The sequence below is a fragment of the Mauremys mutica genome, unplaced genomic scaffold (assembly GCF_020497125.1).
Source record: "Mauremys mutica isolate MM-2020 ecotype Southern unplaced genomic scaffold, ASM2049712v1 001058F_np12_obj, whole genome shotgun sequence".
NCBI classification, from domain to species: domain Eukaryota; kingdom Metazoa; phylum Chordata; order Testudines; family Geoemydidae; genus Mauremys; species Mauremys mutica.
In genome coordinates, this window is record NW_025423108.1 from 1152 (window position 1) to 26428 (window position 25277).

General features: G+C 50.9%; 5 non-coding genes across 5 annotated transcripts; 2 read left to right on the forward strand and 3 right to left on the reverse strand.

Annotated features, from left to right (window-relative positions):
* The first annotated feature begins 1311 nt into the window (after positions 1–1311).
* LOC123357770 lies at positions 1312–1475 on the forward strand. The gene has a single exon (XR_006575602.1). It is a non-coding gene; the product is annotated as a U1 spliceosomal RNA (small nuclear RNA).
* A 4262-nt stretch (positions 1476–5737) lies between these two features.
* On the reverse strand, positions 5738–5933 carry LOC123357773. Its single transcript, XR_006575604.1, has one exon. It is a non-coding gene; the product is annotated as a U2 spliceosomal RNA (small nuclear RNA).
* A 3987-nt stretch (positions 5934–9920) lies between these two features.
* On the reverse strand, positions 9921–9993 carry TRNAK-CUU. The gene has a single exon. It is a non-coding gene; the product is annotated as a tRNA-Lys (tRNA).
* Positions 9994–21324: 11331 nt separating this feature from the next.
* TRNAN-GUU lies at positions 21325–21398 on the reverse strand. Its single transcript has one exon. It is a non-coding gene; the product is annotated as a tRNA-Asn (tRNA).
* Positions 21399–25205: 3807 nt separating this feature from the next.
* TRNAQ-CUG lies at positions 25206–25277 on the forward strand. The gene has a single exon. It is a non-coding gene; the product is annotated as a tRNA-Gln (tRNA).

The following is a 25277-nucleotide window of genomic DNA, read 5'->3' on the forward strand; positions in this document are numbered from 1 at the left end:
GGAAGTGGCACAAACAGGAGAAGGATGCAGGTATCTCCCCCCCAACTCACACACACTCTCCCCCTGGACTTTCCCGGCTGCACAGAGACCGTTCAACCCTCACCTGCCCCACTGCCCTTCCCCCACCTGCAGCGCCGGCTTCTCCCCGCCCGCCCCCGCCAGCCACACAACGGGGAACCCCCGGGCCCCAGGCTCTGTCCCCACCTGGATCCCAGCGGGGCCGGGGGCAGATCCTGCTGCAGCGGAGAACAGCGGCTCCGCTCCGGCTCGGGCGGCTCCAGCGCTGCTGGCAGCACGTGGCCACCAGAAACCAGCTGCTGAGCCCGGGCTCCCGCGTCACAATGTGCCTGAGCCCCGCCCCCAGGAGCTGCCCCGCCCCCGGGCTGTGCCAGAGCCCCGCCCCCAGGAGCTGCCCCGCCCCCAGGCTGCGCCAGAGCCCCGCCCCCAGGAGCTGCCCCGCCCCCGTCTGTGCCAGAGCCCCACCCCCAGGAGCTGCCCCGCCCCCGGGCTGTGCCAGAGCCCCGCCCCCAGGAGCTGCCCCGCCCCCGTCTGTGCCAGAGCCCCGCCCCCAGGAGCTGCCCAATGTCCCATCTCTGGGCTTAGTTCTCCTGCCTCCTTGTTCCCAGCACCCACCGCTCCCAGCTGCTCCCTTCCTGTGTCTGCAAACACACCCCGCCCCCGGGCCGGCTGCAGCGCTCGCTGGGGCTGTCTCCAGTGGCTGAAGTTGCCTCCATCTCTGCTTTACCTGGGTGGGGGGGAGAGACAAAGAGAGGAGATGGTCCCAGGGTGTGAAAGCAAAATTAGGGGACAGGGAAAGAAGGACTGTTTGGAAAGGTGGGTTTTTTGCGAGGGGAGGGGAGGTCATTCCTGTATTGGACCAACTGCCGGTGGGGGGAGAGCGAGAGAGAGAGAAGCGAAATGCAAGCTGCGCTCTTTCCCCAGCAGCAGGTGGGCCACGTCATCTCTCTGATGGCCTGGCTTCCCGGGACGGGACCCGGCTACCACTACAGGGCAGGCAAGAGCGGCGGCCCGGGCGGGCAGGGGGAGGGCCCGAGCGGACAGGAGGAGCCGCATGAGCGGGTATGCAGATCTGTGTGCGAGCAGAGCATTGTGGGAGCGGACGCAGGCTGCCAGGCAGGGCCCGACTTTGGCACCGGGAGCTCAGCGTGGAGAAGGGAGAGGCTCCGGGGGACGCGTCGGGGCAGCTGTCGGCAGTGGGGGCCGGTGTGGGCGAGGCCGGCGGTTGGTAGGCCCCGTGTGTTATAAGTGCGGGGCGAGCGAGGGCGGGCGGCGGCCAGGCAGCAGGAACTCATACTTATCTGGCAGGGGAGATGCCATGATCACAAAGGTGGTTTTCCCAGGGTGAGGCTCATCCATTGCACTGTGGGTGTGCTGACCCCTGCAATTTCCCCAAATGCAGGAAACTCGACTGCATAATTTGTGGTAGTGGGGGACTGTGTTCGCGCTCTCCCCTGGTGATTGGTTTGAACAACAGACAACTGACAGTGGCTTGTTTAGGCTTAGTGCACTGCAAAGCAGATTCTCTGGAAAGCAGTTGTTATTCTGGGCCTTTGGGAGTGCTCTTTTCCACAGGCCCTGTACTTCTAGGTATCTTTGTCACACGTTCCTCCTTGTAAGCAAAGCTCAGTTCTGAAACTTTACTTGGGTCTCTCTGTGTTCTTGGCTTTCCCTGGTCTTTTGCAGCTGATCTGCTCTCTAGTCTGCTTTTGGGGGGCTTGGACTGGTGCCTTCCTTGGCTCTAAGGGGAGCTGCCTGCCTGCCTGCTCTGCTTCTTTCCCTGCTTGTAGCTTCTTGCCCGGCCCTTCTTCTCGGGCTCTTCCTCTTTTGACGGGAGGACGGCCTGTCCAAAACGCCTGTCCCACCTGGTCTCCTCGTCCAACAGGCAGCCTCGCCCCCTGCCCTGGGGCCGCTTTGGCTTTCGCTGTCTGTTCCTGTCTCTTGGTGGCCACCCTGTCCGTGCTACGGAGACTAGGTTGTCACAACCCCATGCTGGAGGAGGGCTTTCCGTCGCTTGAGGCCCACCCACCGCCTCCCCGAATGCCCTTTAGCTACGCTGCGGGTTAGGGCGGCGTGGCCGTGCCGCGCAGGAGCGGGTTTTCCCTTTTGCACACCTCTGACGGACGGAGCTGTTTTGACTTAACTGTTCAGCACGCACCGACCCTCGGGCCTGGGCTGCATGGGGAACGTAAATCGGCGCGGCTACATCAGTCCGCGCCTTGGTCGGAAGAATTCTTCCGTCGACCTAGCTCCCGCCTTTCGGGGAGGTGGATGGCCAGCACCAACAAGGAAAACCCTCTCCAGGACCCTTCTCCGGGAACAGTGCCCTTCCGTTTGGGGAGATTATGCTGCTTTAAAAAAGAGAAATTGTTTAACTGCCTTTCTCTGAGGCAAGGTTGACTTTGTATTGCTTCCCTCGTGGCTCCTTATAGCAGTTGTGTGCTGAAATCTTTAGGGTTTGACTTCATTTATGATGAAATCTTGCTGTAACTTTATTCTAATTTTCAATGAGTAACTAGACCTGAGCTGTTTGGTGTGTTAGTGGAGGATTGTTTAAAAACCTGGGATTCCACTTTCGGCTGCCTTTCCATTACATTTCCTCTGAAAGCCCACCGAAAGCCTCCACTTCCCACATAACTCTCTCAAACCTGCAGTCACCAGGCATACAGAAGATGCTTACAGTTTCACTCCATACGAGTCCAGTTCCTTGCTGTTTCCTGTCTAACCACTGCACACATATGGTATCCCCTCCCTACCCGGAGCTGCTTCCTGGCTTTTGCGCTCAGGACAGGAAAACGAGAATGGAGAGGTAAGCTGTGCAGGGAACTCTTCCTCAGCTCGCACTCCACCCCCCAAGGGCCTTTCGAGGTCTTCTACGGACTTCAGGTTTCATTTGATTTCCAAGGTTTATGGGCTCATTAATTAGCCATCTCTCCTAATGCAGGGATCCTACGGGTCAGACCAAAGATGGATGGCCCAAAAGAGCTAAGAAACAGAAATAAAGGTGAGCGCTAGGCGTTACATTCAGATGAGCATCCAGAATCTGACTGTGCCCTGGCATGTTCAACGCTGCCGAAAAGAAGGAGCTCGTCAGGTCCCTCTGCTAGCACCCAAATCTGGTGGCTAGTCAGTCTGCTGGGAAATAAGGAAAAGGAAATGAATTAAAGGAGTCAGGCAATAACAAGGAAATGAAGAGCTTTGTCGAACGGGTTCTGTCTGATTGACCGTCTTCCCAGCTACCCGTCCAAGTTAAAGACCTAGCCCAGTATCCTGTCTGCTGACAGCGGCCAATGCCAGGTGCCCCAGAGGGAATGAACAGAACAGGGAATCATCAAGTGCTCCATCCCCTGTCGCCCATGCCCCGCTTCTGGCAAACAGGGATACCTAGCTAGGGATACCGCTGGCAAAGCGCCATAGATGGGCCTATCCTCCATTAATTTATCTAGTGCTTTTTTGAACCCTGTTATAGTCTTGGCCTTCACGACATCCTCTGGCAAAGAGTTCCACAGGTTGGCTGTGTGGTGCGTGAAGAAAGACTTCCTGTTGTTTGTTTTAAAGCTGCTGCCTATTAATTTGGTTTGGTGACCCCTGGTTCGTGTGTTATGAGAAGGAGTATATAACTCTTCCTTATTTACTTGGTCCACGCCAGTCATAGATTTACAGACCTCCCTCGTATCCCCCTTTAGTCGTCTCTTTTCCAAGATGAAAAGTCCCAATCTTATGAATCTTTTCTTAGATGGAAGCTGGTCCATATCCCCTCATCATCTTTGTTGTCCGTTTCTGAATCTTTCCCATTCCCATATATCTTTTTTGAGATTGGGGCGACCGCATCAGCATGCAGTATTCAAGATGTGGGCATACCATGGATTGATATTGAGGCGATATGATAGTTTCTGTCTTATTACCTGTCCCTTTCTTAATGATTCCCAATGCTCCGCTGCACATTGAGTGGATGTTTTCAGAGAACTATCCACAACGACTTCCAGATCTCTTTCTCGCGTGGTAACAGCTAATTTAGACCCCATCGTTTTATAGGGATAGTTGGGATTATGTTTGCCAATGTGCATTACTTTGCACTTATGAGCACCGACGTTCATCTGCCATTCGGTTGTCCCGTCACCCAGTTTTGTGAGATCTCTTTGTGGCTCTTGGTAGTCTGCCTGGAACTTAACTCTCTTGAGCAATTTTGTATCATCTGCAAATTTTGCCACCTCACTGTTTAGCCCTTTCCCCAGATCATTTATGAATAAGTTGAACAGTACTGGTCCCAGTACAGACACCCGGGGATAAGAGAGGGAAGATCCTCTTCTGACACTGGCAGACCAGGTGCCAGCTCATGCCAAGGCCCCTAGGCCTTACTGAAAAGTGACAAACGCATGGCTGGAAACTAGTCTTGCTCACCTGTTTGTTAGTGTTGTTAAAACAGGCATTAGCTTTATAAAAAACGTGTTTAGAGTTTATGACAAGCTCGTGAGTTGCTGCATGCATTATTCTCACCTATAATAGCCGTAGCCCATGTTGTAAGGTGATATATAAGCGTTGGCACTAAAGCTGTAAACCCCCTTGCCGCCGCCACGCCACCAGTCAGGAGAGAAGTATTACCAAGTGTGAAATGGTAGTTTATCAGAAGAGGTGTCATCTCCTTTCCAACAAGAGAAGGCCCTGACTGAGACATCAGGCAAGCCACTGTGGATCATCCGTGGACAAAAGACTTGGCTGATTGCTCCTCCTCACACACCTACGAGGAGGCAGAGCCCTGCACAAACACTTGCCCCCATCAGCTTGAGCTCTGGGGGAATGGAATAAAAATCCCTGTCAGGAAGAAACTGTTGTTCCCCCCTCCCCACGATGCTGCTTGGACTTCAGGGAGACGGCACACCTTCTAAGCAGCAGCAAGGGATCCTGGCTGTTTGGCTAGGGTTAGCCCTAAAGGACATACAGAGCTTGCGTGTTACAGCAGCTTCTACTACCCCTGGGTAGCAAGATAGAGTCAGGGTGCCCAAGGGGTCTGTCTGTGACTCCATGTTAAGGCTGTTCTAGTGCCTGAGGAGTTCACACTTGATACTTGGTGGGTGAAATTAAAGTGAGGAGCCCCGCTGCCTGCCAGCCCCAGGCGCCGGGGGCTGCTGCTCTCTGGGGCTCTGGCCACACTAGAAAGGTAAGTTTCTAGCTTGCCTGGTTCAGAAAACCAGAAGGGAAAGAAAGAGAACCCACATTACATTTTTTTAAAAAAGAATCCTCCTGATTTGTAAGCCACTGTCATGATTTGGGGGATTTTCCAATAGCGAGGATGGCAACAATGAGAAGCTAAGGGTTATTATGTAGCATTTAGATTACAGTAGGCTTGGGGGGGGGAAATCAGGATTGGGGCCCCTGTGTGCTGGGTGCAGCACGACACCTAGTGCCTTGTCTTGATCTTACGAACCAAGATACATAGAACGTAGGCCGGGTGGGGAGAAGTCTGTGTAACTCATGCAGTTGTGGATATACACGTGACCTCAAATATTACCAACCGCCCCACCCCACCCCTGAAAAATACAAAAAAAAAACAAACAAAAAAATCCCATCTCCCCAACAGACCCAGAATCTGGAAAGCATTTGTCCCTGTAAAGAAAGAAAAACACCCAGATTTTTCTGCTATTTCAAAAAACATTTGCTTTAAAGAAAGTATCACAGTTCAACTCTTTTCTGCTTTTCTAACCAGAAGGTTCTCCTCTAAAGGAGATACACCGATCCTGGAAGCACTGCAATACCAGATCAATGCATAGGGCAGACAAAGCAAGCTTCTGTTCTAACCCCCCCTGCTTCAAAAATCAAGTTAATATACAGTCCTCAGATCAAGGATGTATCAGAGATTAAACTGATAAGAACAGACACAACACTTTGATCTGAGCTCCAAGGAGCCCAAAAACAATACTCACATTCTGCTATGCACGCACACCCCTGCGCCCACCCATTTCGACCTCACCAGGACGAGCTCCCAGAACCGCAACAACCACCACAACTCGGGAACTCTACCTGAGAATCACTTCCCCAAAATGACTCCAGTGGAAGACTTCGAAGCAAGAACCCTTAACACACAATTCTGTTCAAAGACAGACAAGTCTTGCAGATGCCTTCCTCTCCCTGGTTTCCCCTCTATACTCCTAATTTCCATAAAGCCACCCACTGACCTGGACTACCAATCTCTCACGGTTAACTCTTACAGTAAAACAGAGTAAAGAAAGCCTATGCAGGCGCTATTCCACAGCCCCGAGGCTCTTTTCTGCTCCTTCCCACAGAACTAGCTCAAACAGACAGTCAATTGCATCAAAGCAATTCCTTGCCATTTGGGGCATTGGTGCCCCTTAGTCCCTCTGAGGTGATCGGCTGGTTCCTTCTGGCCTGAAACGCTAGGAATCTGACTCAAAGGGCCACAGCCTTCCTCTTCTTCTGCGCCTATGAACTAGCATTCATCTGGGCAAAACGTTGACCGTTTCCTAAGTTAAAACACTGGTGTTTTCCCCACAGGAAAGGGATGGACAATTTCTCTTCTGTGGGAAGACGAGGGAAACCATGCAATCACCTTCTGGAAGGTATATTAAGGAGGGCGGCGGAAGAGCCCTCACGGACTAGACTAAGAAAGCAGCTCTTGAACTGACCTTCCAACAATGACAAACTAAAATCTGCAAGAGCAGCTTTTCAACTCAGGGGCCCAATAAGAAGCCGTTACCAATAACTAACCGAAGAGTTACAAATGACTCCAAACCATACACTTTTAGGAAAAACCAAACGTTAACACAAACAACAACGCATTTCTTTGCTGCTCTTCAACCGTGATACTCTCCTCCACCGTTCCTCCCAAAAACATACAAAACCAAAGAGCCAGTAGAATGCACATCACAAAACAGTCCCCTGCTAGCTAGGAAACAATCTCACTAACATGAGAATCTTAAAGTAAATAAACCATTTTCAGAGCTCTGAGCTTTTTTCATATACTATAGATAAGCTTCAGCCAGTGACACCAGTTCAGGTAGCCCCCTTCTGTTTTTCTCACAGCAGGCAACAGCCTTGCCAAAGCAAAGCCTTAAAAAATTGGGTACAAACTCATAAACATTCCTCTCCATGGAAAAATGCAAAGGGAAATAGGCTGGCCAGGGGCATGAGGACAATGGCCCAGACAAACGGGGAGGGACTTGGTCCAGGGGTGGAGGAAGACAGAAAAAGGGACAGGCATGGGATTGGCTTCCTGTCTTTTTTCCTTTGCTCAGCATTTGACCTGTGACTGTAATGGGGAGACTTGAGAAATACCTGTGATGCTGGCGAGGTAGGTGGCTGCCCCGAGAGCGCAGAGCTGAGCATTTTCCACTGGGTTGCTGCCTGCACCCCCAGCGCCTGGCCATGATCTTATAGTGGTTAGTATTCTGCGCTCTGGCCGCAGCAGCCTAGATTCGAATCCGGGTCATGGCATTGCTTTTTGGTGGGGAGGGGCTATCCTGCAGCACGCCTCGTGGTTCAGTCTGATGGCGTCCGTTTGCAAGGAGAGCCATCAGCCGGTCCTTAGTTTCTGCTTGGTAAAGGCAAGTCAGTGGGGTCCATTGGTCAGAAAAAGAGTACCAGGACTTCTTGCTGGGCGTCAGGGTCCAAAAGCAACGCATTACCTCCTGGAAAGGGCTGTGTTTCGAATGTCCATCCAGTGCGCGTTGAAGGGAAGGATCTGCGTGCCTGGGAAGCTGCGTCCCTCCAGAGGCGCTTGAGAAGCCAAAGGGGCCATGGGTGAGTTTGCGATGAGGTGAGTGTGAAGTGTGGAAGGGGGAGGGTGGCAAGAGGAGGTTTTGAGAGGAAAAAAGGTGCTGCTGAGCTGGTAGGTGAGGGTAAGGTCCCAGGCGGGTGTTGTGTGAGGAGCTGTGTAGGCCCGAAAAGGCGTTGTGCTGGGCAAGGGCAGGTGAGGAGGGCCAGGGCTTTTCCCAGGGCTGTTACTGCAGCCAAAGCCTTTGTGAAGCAGAAGAGGGCCATCTCGCTAGAGGGTTAAATTCACAACTCTTTCAACTCCCAGAGCCCTTCTACAGCACAGATGATTTGTATACACCTTCAGCGTGAGCCAAATTGGCAGGTTTCCGGGAGCCCTGTGAGTCCGATGTTGTTTTAGTCTCCCTGCTGATTTATTAGGAGAATAAAAGATGGACACCAGAACTGAGGCAGACTACGGACACCGCATTCTGAGAAAACAATGGTGAACCTCCAACTCCAGCAGTGTGGGCCACATAGACAAGTAACCAGCACCCACAATCTTTACAAGCTTTTTTCCAAAATAACTCATCTTTTGGAAAAATAGGTTGAGCCTTTTTGACAATCTGGCTAAAGATTTTAGTGCCTAACTGGGAGCCTAGTTCTTCTGCAAATCTGGCCCTAGCGGTGGGTGTGAGACCTTCTGAAAATTCTGGCCAATGTGTCTGGAAGCTCCAAGAAGCATCGCAACTTTGAGCATTTACTAGAACAGGATGAACAAAACCTTCCTTCCTTGACCTACAATCACCTTGATTCCAGGTTGAGGTTTCAAGAGAATTGATTTGATTCTTAGATGCACTGTGAAACAAACACCCTCCTGTAGACATTGGAAGGGGGAGGCTGAAATGGATCTGCCACTAAACCACGTTGCCTTTCATCAGTAGCCACCTGAGCAAGAGGGTAACCACTGGCCTAGAGGTGAAAGGCCCATAGCCCATGCTCAGAAGCCTTCAGCGGCTAGATCTTAGGAATGGAAAAGCTTAATGATCTTTCTCCGGGGTGTTACTTCCAAAGACTTGTATATAGCGCTGGGTGAAAGGTTTTTGGATGAATATTATATTTAGTGAAATATTTTGGTGGACCCAAAATGATTGTTTGGTTTGGTTTGGTTTCACCAAGAAAAGTGAAAAGAAAAGAAAAAGATCTTGGGTCAAAGTGCAATGTTGTTCTAATTTAGGTTAGGCTCGGTAAGAAGGAAAAACTAAATTGTTTGCACAAGTAAGTGTATTTGTGTAAAAGGGTGCAGAGGCTGGGCTTTAAGGGGCAGATAGCCATATTGTAGTAGTTGGAAGCTTTGCTTTCCCCATGGCCTCTAAAGAGTTTCCGAGCATTCTGAAGGAGGCCAGGAAGTTGCATTCTTCTGGTTGAACTCCAAGCGAGGAAGGCAAGGTAGACTTTTGTTGAAGAGGATAACTCAATGACCGGGAATGGAACCCGGGCCGTGGCGGTGAAAGCGCCAAATCCTAACCACTAGACCACCAGGGAGATGACAGTTGGGGGGTTGGGCATAACTTTCTAGGCCTACTTTCTGTCCAACTGAGGCCATTCGTTCGTCTTCAAAGGAGGTTAACACAAGCTCTGAGCTCTTTGTTTCCTTACGGTTCCCTTCCTATTTTTAGCACTGATATGAAAAAGAAACAGAAAACATATTAAAACAATTTCCAGTATTGTTATACATTGAGGCCATGTCTTTTTTAAAAAAAAAACAGTTTTGTTGCTATCTTGTTTTACTCTCCATGGGCTTACAGAAATGTACGAGGGATGAATAAGATGTGGTGGAATCGTCAGCCTCAAGCAATCTCCATCCCAATGAAGAGGGCTGGTGGAGGATTTGAGAAAGAAGCAGTTATCTCAACTACTGAGCACTGGCGAAGATATAGAAATAAGTAGAGAAGCTCTAGATGGCTGCTCAGGGGGTGGGGGGCAATCAGCTTGTGAAAGGTTATTTTTTCCCTCTCTTGCCTGGGCTAGAAGAGACTCAACTCTCTTAGGACCATGGAATTGTCAATGTGTCTTGTCTTCATGATGTACTAAACATCTGAGACCGCCTCAGCTGGTTGAGAGGACAAAGAGTGGATTCTGTTATGCTCTGAGACTCTAAGGGAGAGAGTGATGTCGAAGAGTACAAGATCAAACGCCCAACGTGGGGCTCGAACCCACGACCCTGAGATTAAGAGTCTCATGCTCTACCGACTGAGCTAGTCGGGCTAGGCCTCAAGGGGTCGCAAAGGCACAGACAGTGCAAAAGAAGAGCGAAGGAAGTTTCTTTGCGTGCTGAGATTCGTTTCCTGACATTTGCCTTCTTTCCTGGTTCCTTCGCTCTCCAGCTAGCAAACAGGGCCCGTTCCAAGGCTAGTTAGATGCTGGTGTCTAGACCAGAGAAGTGGGGTTCATCTAGCAGCTGCTCAGAGAAACCTGGGTGGGAGGGTGGAATTTAGGATTCTCCCACCAGGAGGAGGTGCTGTTTCTCAGAAAAAGCTTCTCAGCGCCCAAAGAGGGGGCAGAGAAGACAGTTTCCCGCTGGCCGCCAGACACATCTTTTCGGAGGGAATCAGAACCCCCTGGGGTAAAACTCCTCCAAGGATGTGCGGCTCCAGGAATGTCAGAGAAGGGAAGGACTGTTTGCTTTAGGAGGTGGGTGCGGGAACCTGCAGGTCCTTAGGTCCCTCCAGCGTCCGATGAAAGCATTTGGGGGGAAGGGGCCGGGATAGACAAAGACAGGAAAGACGGGCTTGCGGCTCCTGTGCAAACACCATGTTGCCAGCGGTCCAAGAGAAGCGGGTGGGGGTTCGAGCATTTTGGCTGCTTCCTGAGGGCACGGAACTCACAACCTGGCAATGCTCAGAGCCCCGTTCCTCAGGAGTTTTCTTTGTGTTGGTCTTGTGATGCTGAGGGAGGAAGCTGAAGCATCATTTGAGTTTGTTTCAGTGCCTTCGGTTGGGCTAAGGTTATGACCCATTCATATATATAGTATGAACTATATACACTAACTATACTACAAACGAATAAAGTTAACTACAACTATATAAATCTGAACTATATATACAAGATTTAACGAGAGAAACTACGAGTAGCTAGGGAAGTGGAGGTCAGCTAAGCCGCGCTCCACTGTTCCAACGACCGACACGGGCAGTAAGAAGGAACTGAGGGGCGGGTGGGTCAGCAGGGGTATATATCTGGCGCTATAGCGGCGCCACTCCAGGGGGCGCCCAGCCGATGCACCGAGTGTTGCTAGGGTAAAAATCTTCCGACGAACGTGCACACGGCGTGCGCACACCTAACTGGAATGCATATGAGCAATCACTCAAAGAAGAACTCCTTCTTTCTTGTATATTGCAAAGAAACCTGGTGTTATTTTTCACCAAGGAAGCTGGGAGATGTTTGAACACAAAGTATTGCAGCTTGGGAACAATCCCCCAGAAATGGCATCTTCCACTCCACAAATCAGTAGCAAACAGTTAATATTAGTGTTTGTCTGAGAATAGAGTGAAGGTGAGTGTTTACTCCGACACCTCAGTGAGTGAAACAGAAAGAGCAAGGTTGTTCTGAAAGACAACGGATCTGTCTGGAGGCAAACAGACCTTCAGAATGAGCAAGAGTGTGAAAAGAGGTTCAAATGTGGGTTAGGTGTTAGTTAGGTTGGTCTGACCAATTTCAAGAAAATACCAATGCTCATAGACTGATGCAGACACGGCCTTACAACTCCCCCACTGCCAGCTCCCGATTGGTGTCAGAAGCTCTCCCTTTCCTGCTCCCCAGCCCTCAGCCCCAGGAACCACTGTCCTCTGCTTCCCCCTCTGGCCCCACCAACTTTTCCTCCCATTTCTGGGTTCCTCGACCCAGGGGCCAGACACGGGGTCCTACTCACCACAATGCTCTCCACGAGGGCTGCTTTGGAGACCTGGGGCTCCAGAGTGTCCAGCCCCTGCTGCTGTGCCAAGAAGCACAGACGTGGGACAGCATGGAGGAAGCTGAGCTGTTGGGCCCTGTCCTCCACCAACTAGGAGTGGGGGAGAGAGAGAGAGAGAGATGGTTAGGTGAGGACCCAGGGATGGTGCCTGAAGCCTCTGTTTGCCAGAAGCTGGGAATGGGCGGCAGGGGATGGATCACTTGATGATTCCCTGTTTTGTTCATTCCCTCTGGGGCACCTGGCACTGGCTGCTGTCAGAAGACAGGAGGATACTGGGCTAGATGGACTTTGCGTCTGAGCCAGTCTGGCCGTTCTTATGTCTCCCTTGGCGCAGCAGTGACACCCAGTGGGCAGTCAGAGTAATGCACAGAAGGTATTTTCCTTGACGCAGCAGTGACACCCAGTGGCCAATCAGGGTAACACACAGAGCATGTTTCCCTTGGAGCAGCAGTGACACCTCGTGGTCATTCAGGGTAATGCACAGAAGGTGTTTCCCTTGGTACAGCAGTGACACCCAGTGGCCAGGTGGCGTAATGCACAGCGTGTGTCTGCCTTCTAGGAGCAGTGACTCCCACGGACCAGTCACGGTAAGGCACAGAGTGTGTTTCCCACCAATCTGGGTAATGCAAAGTGCATATTTCCCATGGAGCACCAGTGACACCCAGTGACCACCAGGGGTGGCATCAGACTCTTCTCGTTTGGTGGGGGACTGAGGTGGGCTAGACAAAAAAAATTGGAGGGGCTGTGCCCCCCCATCACCTGGCCCCACCCTTCACGGGGGCCATGGCTCCCATGCCTCTGCTCCTTCTCACTTAAAGACCAGGCTCATCTCCTCTCCCCCCAGCCAGGGGTTAGAGCAATACAACCTTTATTAAAATAAAATAGTAAATAGGGTTTGCTGTCCAAATTTTAGTATTAAATCCAAAGTTCTTAAAGATCCCATCAATAACCAAAGCCAAAATAAAAAATTGAAACCAAAAACAATGTTTAATTTAAAACCCAAACACTAACAAAAACTTTGTTTTTAAAAATAAAAAATAACAAATACCATAAATTAATAATTTCAACATTTTATCAAAAAGGTGTGCTACAGCAGGATGATAAAATAACATAAAATAAATAAGCCTGACCACTAAAACCTCCTATAAAGGAATCGAATCCTTGAATACTGGCCAAATCTGTATAAAATATGCAGAGCAATGTCAAAACTGGTGTTGTAGGTCAGCCATTCGAATCCAGCAAATGTCAATTAAATCTCCATTCCAACTTAAAAAAACAAAACAACCCAATAAACCAAAACAGTCACAGCCTGAAACAAACATACAAAGAAGCAAAATTAAACCTGTGCCAACATTGGAACAAATTATGTAAATTTCTAATTCTAACTTCTTGTTTCTCCCAGGAGGAAAGTGTTTTGCACCCCAGTAACCAGGCTGTCACTGCAGCTTTCCTTTCACTAAATAAGATTTTTAACCAAATATAAATTGCCCTCAGATTTTTCTATGAGAAACTGAATCTTTGCACTAATATCCCAAGTATGTAGGTGTATCCCCTCAGAACAGCCTCACACCCTTAGCCCAGGGGAGACTCCCAACTGGTTTGTGCATTTGTAACCCTGGGGTCTGAAGCTGATGAGAGAAAGGGAAGTGAGCCATCTTGGAGCTTTTGGATACCACCTGCTGGGAGCAGAGGGAATTGACTGAGTCACGTCCTGGCTAATTTTCACCTTGTTCTCTGCCAGCAGGCTCAAGAGTGACTTGACCATGGCAGCACCCTATGTACATTTTGGAGCCACTGGGGTGAAATGTGAGTACTTTTGGGGTTGGGACCCACATGAGAAGGGATGTGGACAAACTGGAGAGAGTCCAGCAGAGGGCAATAAAAATGATTAGGGGGCTGGGGCACATGACTTACGAGGACCTACAGGCCATATCCTGTATGTTAAGCTAAGGCAAAGTGAGCATACCTATATTGTGACCTTTTACTCAGAAAGGAAACTTGACCTTTATCTTGTTACTTAAATAGAGAAGTATCCATGCCTGTCTAAGACCTTTACCTAGACCAATCGACAATGGAGAATGGCATAAGGGGTTTTTCAGTGTTGTACCCACAGAATTAACAGGTACACCACAAGGGAACTTAGGTACATGTCATCAACAGGCACAAACATACTAAACTATGAAGTAAGCGTACCCTAATGTTTTGTGGGTAAGGAATGAAATTTGGGCATAGGAGGAAGGATTTCTGGCTCTTGTGCCCTATAAAAGAGGTAACCCACCTCGCTAGAGCACGTCGCTCTATCATTCTGACTTACTTCCTCCAGTCTCTCTCTATCTACTATCAGTAGGCTGTACTTGTTCTTAAACTTTAAGTTTCACAGTAACTCGGCTAAGCTCGGTTTCCCTACATTTTTATTCTTTGTTTATTAGGTTTTGATTTTAAGTTTAATTTATTCAAGTAAACCCAAAGTAACATTAACTTTTTCTAAGCACTGCATCTTTCACTCAAGAACTGAGAAACCTGAACTGCAAGGCTGGTCCTGTGTCTCTTACCACCAGGTTATCAAGGAAGGGTGTGAGTATATTAACCAAAACTTTGTTGCATATAATGCCATATGTATCTTTTGAATAGCAGTAATGCAACTGTAACTTTATAACTCAATTAAATTAAATAAAATGTAAGCTAATAAATTAAATTTTCATCATATTTGCCAAATTAATATTATTATTACACCCTAAATCAGGCTGCATGGGACAGAGAGTTGGAGTGCAGGGGGGTGAGAACACTGGCTAGGGGGTGCAGGCTTTGAGGTGGGGTTGGAATGAGAGGTTCAGGGTGCAGTAGAGGGCTCAACGTTAGGGCAGAGAATTGGGCTGTGAGAGCTCTGGAACAAGGCCAGGAAAAAGAGAATTGAGGCATGCAGGGCCGTCCTTAGGATTTATGGTGCCCTAGTCGAGATTATTAAACTGGTGCCCCGTGCCTGATCTGCTCTTAGCAACACAAATATAAGCATACAGTATTGGAAAACTTGCCACATTCACGTTATTAAAACCAGTTTAACTTAATGAAGCACACTGTAATGCTGATGCACTAGCACTAAAGAAGTAGCACTATAGAAAAAATTCTGATTTGACAGAATGATGCAAATAATATAATGTTTTTAATTTGTCAAAATTTTATTGGAAATTTATATGAAGAGGTATTGAAACAAAGATTTGTTTTTAATTAAAAGCAATCTTTCTGGCTTTTTTGGCTGCAAAATCAGTTTAATAAGCTGGGTTTCCAAACAGTGGGAAAATATAACCCTAGTTTTACTGCTAGGTAAAGCACAAAGTGACCAAAATGAAGTCAGCACAGAATCATCTCATCTAGATTAAGGTAGTACAGAAATGTTACAGAAGTCCTATTGTGCCTTATTTTGTTTGGAAAACATTAGCAATAGCAGCACATTCACATGATAAAATACATGATAAATCACTGCCTCTAAAGTTCCATCAAAAACTGACATTTTCACAGCTCTAGCATGATCTGCTGTACAGATTCTTCACAAGGAAGTGTCCCTGGCCTTTTTAACTCATATTAACTATGAATTTACTTTATGACAGTTCGAGAAAACATTGTGAAAATGTAAAACATTGGCTGCCCAACTTCTGGGCTGGCAAAAGCTATACTGACTCACAGGAAAAAAAAAAAGCAGGAGAATCTTAGTACAACATATGGTCAGTCTATACCAGGGGTTGGCAACCTTTCAGAAGTGGTGTGCCAAGATCACTGTAATTTAAGGTTTCTCGTGCCAGTAATACATTTTAACGTTTGTAGAAGGTCTCTCTCTATCTCTATATTATATAAATAAACTATTGTTATTATCTGAGGTCCTGCTCAGGCCACTGTCAGCTGAGTAAATGAAACCCCAGACCCGCTCAGCCCGCTGCTGGTCTGGGGTTCTGACCACCAACTCCTGCCAGCCAGGATCCCGGCCGCCAACCCCCCTCAGCCCGCTACCAGCCTGGGATTCTGCTCACCCAGGCTGGCAGGAGGCAGAGTGGGGCCGGCGGCTGGGCTCCTGACTGGCAAGGGGCCGTCAGCCGGAACCCAGGAGTAGCAGTAGGCTGAGTGCTGCCGGCACCCCAGACTGGCAGCAGACTGAGCCACTCAACCCCCCCACCGGCCCTGCTCAGCCCGCCACCAGCCCACTCAGCCCGCTGCCAGCTGAGTGAATGGAACCCCAGGCTGACAGCAGGTTGAGTGGTTCAGCCGGCCTGCTCAGCCCGCTGCCAGCCTGGGGTTCCCTGGGGATCCCCAGGCCAGCAGCAGGTGCTGAAGTGGGGCCAGTGGCCGGTATCCCAGCTGGCAATAGGGCAGCAGCCGGAACCCCAGAGCAGTGATGGGCTGAGCCACTCAGCCTGCCGCTGCGTACCATCAAAAATCAGCTCACCTGCACCTTTGGCACGTGTGCCGTAGGTTGCCGACCCCTGCTTTATACTCTAGTAAGGAGATGAGCATATTACAGCTGCTGGAGGGCTCTTATCAGGAGTAACAGGCTATGGGAAAGTCAGTCGACATTTTTTGTTTCTCTGATGAAAACTGGCCCACTCCCTGCCTCAACCAAACCTGTCACTAATAATTGTCAACAACTTAATTTTCTGTTTTTGGCTAAGATATTGATTTTTTTAAAAAAAATATTGAAATTGGATTCAGGATTGTTAGCAAGAATTTTTGGCAAACTAAGTTGTTAAATGACAATCTAAATGGCAACACAGCACTGCTTTCATGCTTGGCTCACCCCCCAGCCTGCTGGTCCAACAGCTGCAGTAGACCCCAAAATCCACCTCTTGGGGTGCAAAGTGGCAACAGCAGCAGCAAACCCTCAGGTCCAATCACATGCCAATGGGCACCACCACCAGCCTTACGGACCATGGTGAAGTTAGCACAACATCTGATCTCAGGGACAGGTCACCCATGGAGCCACAGCAGCTCATCCTGCCCTGTGCAGCTCCCCCCGGATGAGATGGATCGCTGGCAGCTGCCAGCCCGGGGGAAAGGCGCTCCCCAGCTAGGGTGACCAGATCCAGATGTCCTGATTTTATAGGGCCAGTCCCGATATTTGGGGCTTTGCCTTATATAGGCACCAATTACCCCCACCTAGAGTGACCAGACAGCAAGTGTGAAAAATCAGGACAGGGGGTGGGGGTGCGGGGGTAAAAGGAGCCTATATAAGAAAAAGACCCCAAAATTGGGCCTGGCCCTATAAAATAGGGATATCTGCCCACCCTACCCCAACCCCCTGTCCTGATTTTTCACACATCTGGCTAACCCCAGCCCAGCCCTGTGTGACATTCCAATCCTGGCGGAGGAAGTGAGTTACTTTCACTTTCATTCCTCAGCAGGTAGCCAGCCTCCCCCCACCTACCCCCCAGCACCTCACCCAACCCAGCCCTGACGGAGGGGAGGGAGGAGAGAGAGAGGGATGCTCCTGGGGAGGGGGAGAAAGGAGGGGGTGCTCCATGGGGCAGGGCGGGAGAAGAATGGATGTTATGGGGGACAAGGATACTGGTTCCAGAGCCGCAGAGCCTGCCTCACCTCACCTCACCTCACCTCAGCCAGGGGGGAAAGAGTCACACTTACAGGTGAGCTCCTTCCTCAACCCCTCCCCCCCTTCCCTTCCCAGAGACCCCAGCAGCCAATCCCCTCCCTCAGACTGTGCTGCATTCAGCTCTCTCTAGGATCCAGCAGCCTGCTCTTACATGCTCCACTGCTTCCCATCTGTCCAGGCTCCCAGCAGAGCTGTGCCCCCAGACCTAGCGGTGCCCTACATGGCTGCCTATGGCTAAGGACAGCCCGGGAGACGTGAGAGAGAGATCAGGCTAGAGCAGAAAATGGTTGGGGGCGGGGTGAAGGGTTTGAAATGCAAGGAGAAGAAAAATCTTCTTCTGCTCCCTCTCATCAGAGCATCTAAAAACCAGGTGAGAGATACCTCTCCCCCACTGAAACATCAACTCTGGTGGGCTCGGGCTGAGGAAGGAACTTCTCTCCCCAGCAGCTCCAGCACGCCTAGGCTGGGACATGGACACCTCCCCGCAAAGATCTCGTGTGCCTGGCCTGGGACAGGGGAGGGGCTCCTCTCCTCTCCATTGGGGACATGGCGGGATGAGAGATGTGACAGGGCTTTACGGGAAATCATCATTTGCCTGATTCATGTGCCAGTCCTAGTCCTTGCTGACCCAACAGACTGTTTATCCTGCATGCTGATGCCAGTTTGGAGGGTCTGGGAGCAGTCTCCTACCAGGAAGTGGAAGGTAAATGTAAATCTGTAGCCTTTGCCAGCTGAGGACTGTCTGATAGCAAATCTCGCTATCCCATTCACCAGCTGCAGTTCTTGGCCTTGAAATGGGCCATCACTGAGAAATTTCCAGACTACTTGTCCGGTGCTCAGTTTCAGGTATGGACAGAGAACAATCCACTGACTTCTGTGTTAACAAGGGCTAAGCTGGATGCTACAGGGCAGAGATGGGTGGCTACTTTTGCTAGCAATAACATCAGCATTCAATACCAGTGAGCTGGTATAATAGGGAGTGTGATTTATCAGGACCACCAATTCTTGGCTGGGGGGAGGATGTAAGCAGGGTCAGAATGAATTCTACCCTGCCATCTGTTGGTGATGTGTTGTAAAGGCCTTTTGTTGCTGATGTGCATGGTCACACCCACCCCACATTGCATGATGGGGGTGCTTGTCCAAATGGTGATTTTGGCTGCTGTGGGATCCCCAAACTCTTTCTTAATAGGGCAGGAGTAATAAAGTGTAGTAATCCTGGATATATGAATCAAGGACAGTAGAACGGTACTTAGCAGTTCATGATTTCGGGACTCACACGAACCTAGAGAAAAATCGTTAGACAAGGGACATGGGTTCCAAAGAATAGTAATTTAAGAGAAATTGAAAATAAATATATGTTTAACATTTTTGAGATTCTTCTGAACTCTCTAAATGCACATTTTATGGTTTTTTTTTCTCTTTAGTTGAAAAATAGAATTAATTATTATCCCATTACAAAGAATGTGTTAAAGCATAAACTTAAACTATTAGACATAAGTAAAAAATTGAGTTATACTGAAGGAGGTGGACTCTGATGCTACTTAAAAGCTTAAATTTGTAGGAATACAGATGGGAATAAGAACCTGGCAGAAAAGTTTTGCAGGAAGAGTTAGCAGAGCGAGATTGTTAGTCACAGGTCAGTGGGTGGGTTTATGCAAATACTGGACTCTTGGACAGGAGCGGGAGCAGGGACGGGGGGGGGGGGCGCACACAACTTCTGTGGCACATGCACCATCTCTGCAACTAACGTTTGCTACCTCACTCCCTAACAACACACCTTTTACCTCTCAGGACCAAAATACACCGTGAAAGAGATCTAACGGCATAAGCTTAGGGTGAGCAACTGCAGCACTCACAACAATTTGAAGAGATTCAAAACCGCCTCTGCCTCTGTCTTTCCACACCAGGGACAGCAGAAAGGACATCAGCAGCACCTGCAAGAGACCAACAAACATCCATTTCTACCTCCCTCCACATGCTGCTGTTAGGAACCCATGCCCCTGAATGGTGAGTACTTTTCAGGCGAGGGTGATGCTCTCAGGCCTCAAATGCTAGGTACAGTTACTCTGTCCTTGATCCAAAATCAACAGGAAAATACACTGGATTACTCCTGCCCCAATAACAAAGAGACTGGGGATCCCACAGCAGCTGAAATGACCGTTTGGACAAGCACTCCCATCATGCAATCCGGGGTGGGTGTAACCATGCAAATGACATCAGCCTTGACGACAGATCACCAACAGATGGCAGGGTAGACTTCATACTGACCCTGCTTCAACTAGATTGTGGCAAAGATTCCAAAACACCGAACGTTAAAACTCACCTAACGTGGGTCAATCCATCCTCATCGTCCTAACCGCTCGTTATACTCCACACCCGAACGTAGCCCTCATATGGACAACATACCCTCCTAACTCAAGTATCAGAGGGGTAGCCGTGTTAGTCTGGTTCTGTAGAAGCAGCAAAGAGTCCTGTGGCACCTTATAGACTAACAGACGTTTTGCAGCATGAGCTTTCGTGGGTGAACTTGCATCTGAAGAAGTGGGTATTCACCCACGAAAGCTCATGCTGCAAAACGTCTGTTAGTCTATAAGGTGCCACAGGACTCTTTGCTGCTCCTCCTAACTCAGTGTCTGTACGTTAACTTTTTACCCCCAGTCAGGGCTATTGCAGATTATGTATTCCTTACGCCACCCCATTTTAAACCGAACTTTGCACCCCTTGGGTAAGCTGTACGTTGTTCCCTGAGCACCAGAAACTTCTACGCCGAAACTCTGTACAGTACACTTTTTTTTTCTTTGAACCTCATCTTAATAAAATGCTGACTTTTGTTCGAGATCCCGGCTCCTCTTCCTTTGCAAGGCGTGTGCGTTCGCTTCGCGTTTTAGTCTGCTAATACGGCGGGGGGCGATTGAGCCAGAGGTGCTTGCCTGCTGCAGACACGGATCCAAGGCTGAACCTTGTCCCCCACAAGCGTAACTGAAAACAGTTTAAGAAGTGCTCCCGTCTCCGGCACTCAGCTACCCAGGTCCCAATGGGGTCCAAACCCCAACTAGATCCTTTTTACCCTGTAGAAGCTAGCTGTAAAATCCTGTGACCAGGGCAGCTGCCTAGCAGCCTGCGCATCTGCCTGCCAGAGCGAGGGCGTGTAAGGCACTAATCCGGATAGTGGCAGCTAGGTGGCAGGGGGAGAGTGTGAAAAAGTAGCAGAGTGGCGCAGCGGGAGCGTGCTGGGCCCATAACCCAGAGGTCAATGGATCAAAACCATCCTCTGCTACACGTGCGCTTGTTTCTTTTCCCTCTGGGCTTTCAAGCGAGCCGGTGACCAGCAGAGCCCCAAGAGCCGGGGCAAGAGGTGGCTGAGGCGAAGCGGCGGCCTGCCAGGGAGCTCCCTGGCACCTCTGGCTGCCTGGGCTGAAGGCAAGAGGCAGGCCTGGGCGTGGCGAGGGCCTCCTCTCCAGGAATGAGGCTGCAGTGCTTCCTGGTCCCCTTTTCCCACCCACACCGGCAGGCGGCTGCTGCGGGAGAACACGAGGGAGGCTCTGGGGGCGCTAGGCAGCGCTGTGTGTGTGGCTGTCAGGGGAAAGAGCTGAGGCTCCCGATTCGACCTGCCATTGACTCGCGTGGCTCTGCGCGCTGTCAGCCGGGGCGGTGCGGGCCAGGCCGCGGACGTGACTCAGGCTTGCGCCACATGGCCGTGCTTTCCTGACGAGGCATGAGGCAGGCCAAGAGCTTTGCACAGCGTACAGGGAAGTGGGAGGGAGGTGTCTTTGAGCCGGCCTGTCTCCTCCGCTTCTCCCTTGCCGCTTGGGCGGAGGCGGGAAGGGAGCGAAATGTTCCCGGCTGAAAGTTTTTGTGCTCGGCTTTGAGGATTAAGCCTGAGCCTCCAGCACGGCTGCTGGCAGATGGGTTTCTGAATGGCATCCAGCCTGCTCTTTGGACCACCAGCTGAAAGCACTGAGGCCAAGAGGCAGCAAAATGGGACCTTTGAGGCTCCCCCCCACAGGCAAGCAAGGAAGTAGCACAGGCTTAGCGTCGTCCCTGGGTGGGCTCGAACCACCATCCTTTCGGTTAACAGCCGAACGCGCTGACCCATTGCGCCACAGAGACATGGAGGGGCAAGGCTGTATTGAGCACAAAAGCCGGGAATCAGCTCAGGGTACAGTATAGCAAATGCATGCAGTGGTTAGCCAAGCAACAGCAAGGAACTGGACTGCTATGGGAGGAAAGTTCTGTGGGAAGGAACCGAAAAGAGCACCGGGGCTGTGGTACAGTGCTCGCATACACTTTCTTTGGCCTGTTTTGCTGGAAGAGTTAGGAGAGCGAGATTGTTAGTCACAGGTCAGTGGGTGGGTTTATGCAAATACTGGACTCTTGGACAGGAGCGGGAGCGGGAGCGGGGACGGGGGGGGGGCGCACACAACTTCTGTGGCACATGCACCATCTCTGCAACTAACGTTTGCTACCTCACTCCCTAACAACACACCTTTTACCTCTCAGGACCAAAATACACCGTGAAAGAGATCTAACGGCATAAGCTTAGGGTGAGCAACTGCAGCACTCACAACAATTTGAAGAGATTCAAAACTGCCTTGATCCAAAATCAACAGGGAAAATACACTGGATTACTCCTGCTTCCTCTTCCACAATGCTCTGCTCGCACACTTGCTCACGCGGCTCCAGTTCTCCAGTCTGGCCCCTCCCCCTGCCTGGTGTACTCCCTTGGCCAGCCCGGGCTCTTAGGCGCTGAGAGCCCGGCCGCCAGCCCCACCAGGGGCCCTGCTGGGCCCGCTCTCCGCGCCAGGCGGGCGGGCGGCTGAGTCAGGGGCTGCAGCCCAGCTGAGAAAAGGAGGGGGCTGGACAAAGCTGGAACCTGATTTCAAGAACACTTCAGTGATGCCCGAGTGTCCTAGCCAGGTCCAGTCCCAGGAATGATCAAACCTGAGATTTAAATCGGTTCAATTAAATGCTCTGCCGGTGCCCCTGACTCCCTGCCTGCAGCCCCTGCTATCCGAGCCCTGAGCTACAAGTCAGGGCTCTGCCTGTGCCTCTCACTCCCAGACCACAGCTCTGGCTTGTCGCTGGGGCGCTGGGCAATGCGGTGGAAGTGCGCTATACACAGCCAGTCTGGATTTTGCGGGAGTTTCCTTTCTCTGAGCAGGCTGACTGCAGGGCAAGAAGCTTATGAAGCTTCAACCTTCCTAGGTCTGACCCTTGAGCATTCAGTATCCCTGTCCCACCAGCCGCATCCTGCTGTGCGACTGCACATAGCTAAGCAAAGAGAATGAACCCCAAATCCCCCCTGTGCTTTGGGAGCCAGGTTTGCTGTGGGAATTCTGTAGTTCAGATGACTTCACACCTGTGCATTGTGATTCTCTGGCATTAGGGCATTACTGTGCTGATGGCTGAGTGATTAAGGCATTGGAGTCGAAATCCAATAGGGTTCCCCTGCGCAGGTTGGAATCTTGCTCACAACGAGGCCTGTGTTTTAGGCAGTCTCTCACCGGGGCAATACATCTGTACAACCCCGCAAGACACTCTCAATTCTCTTCCCACCCCAAGTAAATCCTGTTCTGCTCCTTTCATAGAGATGCCTGGGACACCACCTCACACTGTGTCCCTGAGAGGTCAGGCAAACTCTCAGCACCTGAACCGTCTGCTACTCACCTGGTGCCCTATAGATCAGCCGTAGCCCTGGTTCTGCTCCTCTCTCTAGAGTGTGAAAGGAGCCAAGTCAGCGACTCCATGGGAGCCATTTCCCCACAGAGAGTGCATTGAGTGCCCCTGTGGTGCTGGGGGGCTGGTGCTGCTGCTGCCTGTGGGGCTGGCAGGGGGGCTGATGTCTGCACAGACTCTCAGCTGCCAGGCCGGAGGGGGCACTTGGGACCTTACCAGACTGGCTCAGTGAAGACAGGGGGTTGACAGAGCAATACAGACGCTCTCCAGAGCACGGAGCAGCAGCCGCCCATGCAGCCAGGCAATGAGCATTTCCCACAGCCTGGAGCCGAGGGGGAGGCGGCAGCTGCTGCTCCAGCTCCTCGGGGACAGGCCCTGTCAGCCAACAGCCACTTCTTACTCCCCACAGCTAAGGGCGTCGGGTTCCTCCGGTGGGGGTGTGGAGCAGCCGTTCGTTTTCCTGTTCACACTCCTTTGCGGGGTGAAAATCGGGGAAGGGAGGCAGAAGCCCCACTTCCCTCCCGAAACGACACCCAGTGGCGGAAGCCAGGACAGCAGGGTGGGGCGGCAAGTGGTGGCCAGACTCTTGCTGCCAGGGTCTAGTCTAGCTCTGGGTCCAGCTCAACTTCCTCCCTGTGCCACTGGCCCCCAGTCCCCTTCCACTGCCAGGTCAACCCGGGCACTAGGGCAGGAACCGGGTGAGGCAGCAAGTCAAGTCAAGCTGAGCAAGGCAGGCAAAAGTGAGTCTTGTCTTCATGGGCCGCTCACAATGACGTCCTTTTTGTGTGCAACCGCTGCAAAAAACTCCCGGAAAGAGAAGCAACAGGCCAAAATACTGCTACACAGCTGCCAAAGTAGCTCAGTTGGGAGCGTATTGGGCTGAAGATCTAAAGGTTGTTCATTCAATCCCAGACTTTGGTAGGTCCTTTCATCCCTTTTTGTACAATGGTGGTTTGTCTTCTGGGAGCACAGGGGTGCCTGCACTCCAAGGTGAGTCTCTGAGCTTGGGCTCTGCAATAGGAAAAAAAAAACTGTGTGCTGCTGGCCTCACCTTTTCCAATGAGGGATGGGAGCTGTCTCTCCTACATGAGGTATTGGTGGACCCAATATGGCAGGAAGAGAGTGAGGCAGGGTGGCCCTCAGGAATGGTGCCAGAGGGGGTGCTGGGCAGGGATTGGGGATGAAAAGTCCTCTGTGCAACTGAGCAAGGGCAGTGCCCTGGAAGGGGCATCTGTGAAAATGGCCATTTGGAAGGTGGAAGGGATTTGGGGGCCCAGGAGGAGGCACTTGATGTTCATTGCCTTGGAGCAGCTGGGCTTGGACATGGTGGGTGTTCAGGAAATGCACATTAACAAGTCTAGGGTAGCTTGATGGGCAGAGGGTGATTGGTGGAAGGGCCCATCTCTCTGGTCCTCCGGGCCAGTGAAGAATGATGGGGTTGGAGTCTTGTTCTTCATATTCATGGTGCGAGTACAGAAGGTGCTGGAGCTCCAACCAGGGAGGGCATTACTGGTGGGCTTTGTGCTCTGTAGCACTGGTTATGGCTATATTAGTGTGTATGGTCCCCAGTTAAGGCGTGAAAGGAAAGTTCTATGAAGGAACTGGCTCCCTTCCTCTAGACTGTTTGGTGTTGAGCAGGATTTCAGTTCCCTGACCCAGGGCAGAGGATATTGGAAGCTGAACATCCAGAGCTTGCAAGATAAAGGAGCAGAGGGGAGGCCTGGTGGTGTTGGCAGAACGGAAAAGCATCAGAGGGTTCTATGGCAACCAGGGGGATTGGTGGGAGTTGGTGAGGGAGGAGTTGGCGGCTTTGCTGTGGCAGTCGGGCAAACACCACAACATTTAAGAAACCAATGGTGCCAAGTCCTGCAGCGTCGCCTGTGGGATTTCCACAAGAGTATCCAGGCAGGGGAGCCAGTCAGCATGTGACTGTACGACCGGATCAAGCGACAGCTGCCCGAGTTCCAGGAGATGAGGCTGCAGCTGGCCGATATGAGCGGGAGCACCGAGTGAAGGGAGGGGTGGCCTCCCCTGACATGTTTGTGGCCTGCAGGGAATGGAGACAAAGCAGGGGGATGTGGGGTCTCAGGGCAGGACCCACAGATCTGGTAGAGCAGGACCACAGTCGCTGGAGGAGGAGAGAGAGTCCTGCGAGAGGAAGCCGCTGGTGGGAAGCAATAAGTGCAGAGTGCAAACCATCCAGCTGAGAGTCACAGGGGTCTAGAAAATAAAATAGCAGCAGGTCCCATGGTGTAATGGGCAGCATTCAGGACTCTGAATCCTGGAATCTGAGTTCAAATCTCAGTGGGACCT